This window comes from Neomonachus schauinslandi, chromosome 3 (assembly GCF_002201575.2).
Source record: "Neomonachus schauinslandi chromosome 3, ASM220157v2, whole genome shotgun sequence".
Classification (NCBI taxonomy): domain Eukaryota; kingdom Metazoa; phylum Chordata; class Mammalia; order Carnivora; family Phocidae; genus Neomonachus; species Neomonachus schauinslandi.
The window spans coordinates 83942180-83943991 of NC_058405.1; positions in this window are offsets into that span (position 1 = coordinate 83942180).

Consider the following 1812-nt stretch of genomic DNA (forward strand, 5'->3'; position numbering starts at 1 on the left):
CTTATAGTCTCCTCTAACACCCTGATTTTTGCCGCTGTTGCCAAGGGGACACCTCTACATCACCTGACTCTAATGACCAGTGAGGCTCACTCTTGGATCCTACAGCACTGCAACCAAAGGAGAAAGAGTTCCTTTTTTCCCCCCCCCCCCCCTTTTTCCCCCCCCCCCAACCCCCTGCCTCTGGTAATCACCAATATGTTCTCTGTAACTATGAGCTTGAATTTTTGTTTGGGTTTTTTTTTTTCCATTTTTCTTTTATTTATTTATTTATTTTAACTGTAGATTTTCTTTATTTTTTTCAATTGAAGTATAGTTCATATACAGTTTAATATTAGTTTCAGGTGTACAACATAGTGATTCAATAATTATATATATTATAAAATGCTCACTGTAAGTGTAGTTACCATCTATCATCATACAGTTATTACAATATTTTATATATTCCCTATGCTGTATTTTTCATCCCAGTGAATTATTTATTTTATAACTGGAAGTTTGTATCTCTTAATCCCCTCCACCTATCTCACCCATGCCCCCACCCCTCTCCCTTCTGACAACCACCATATTCTCTATATTTATGAATCTGTTTCTAGTTTTTTTGTTTTGTTTTGCTTTTTAGATCCTGCATATAAGTGAAATCATAAGGTATTTGTCTTTCTCTGTCTGACTTATTTCACTTAGCATAATACCCTCTAGTTCCATCCATATTGTAAATGGCAAGATTTCATTCTTTTTTATGGCTGAGTACTATTCCTCTGTATGTATACACTACATCTTCCTTATCCAGTCACCTATCAATGGACACTTAAGTTGTTTCCACTATACTATAAATAATGGTGGCTACTATAAATAATGGTGCAATAAACATAGGGATGGAGGGGCGTCTGGGTGGCTCAGTCGTTAAGTGTCTGCCTTCGGCTCAGGTCATGATCCCGGGGTCCTGGGATTGAGCCCTGCATTGGGCTCCCTGCTCGGCAGAGAGCCTGCTTCTCCCTCTCCCACTCCCCCTGCTTGTGTTCCCTTTCTCACTGTCTCTCTCTCTCTGTCAAATAAATTTTTTTTTAAATCTTAAAAAAAAAATAGGGATGGATATATCTTTTGAATTAGTGTTTTTGTATTCTTCAGAAAATACCCAGAAGTGGAATTACTGGGTCATATGGTATTTCTATGTTTAATTTTTTTAGGAAACTCAATACTGTTTTTCATAGTAACTAAACCAATTTACATTCCCACCAACAGTGCAGGAGGGTTCCCTTTACTCCACATCCTCATCAACAATTTTTATATTGTTATATACTTTTGGATGGTAGCCATTCTGACTAGTGTGAGGTTTTGTGTTTCCCTGATGATTAGTGTGATGTCAAGGATGTGTCTGTTGGCCATCTGTATGACTTCTTTGGAAAAATGTCTATTCAGGTCCTCTGCCCATTTTTTAATCAGATTGGGATTTGATGGTATTGATTTATATGAGTTCTTTATGTATTTGGGATATTAACCCCTCATCAGATATATCATTTGAAAATATCCTCTCCCATTCTGTGGGTTGCCTTTTCATTTTGTTGATGGTTTCCTCTGCTGTGCAAAAGCTTTTTAATTTGAGGTAGTCCCCATTGTTTATTTTGCCCTTGTTTCCCTTGCTTGAGGAGACAGATCCAGATAAATATTGTTACAGCCGATGTCTACGAGTTTACTGCCTAAGTTTTCTTTTAGGAGTTTTATGATTTCAAGTCTTACTTTTAGGTCTTTAATCCATTTTGAATTTATTTCGGTATGTGGTATAAGAAAGTAGTCCAGTTTCATTCTTTTGCACGT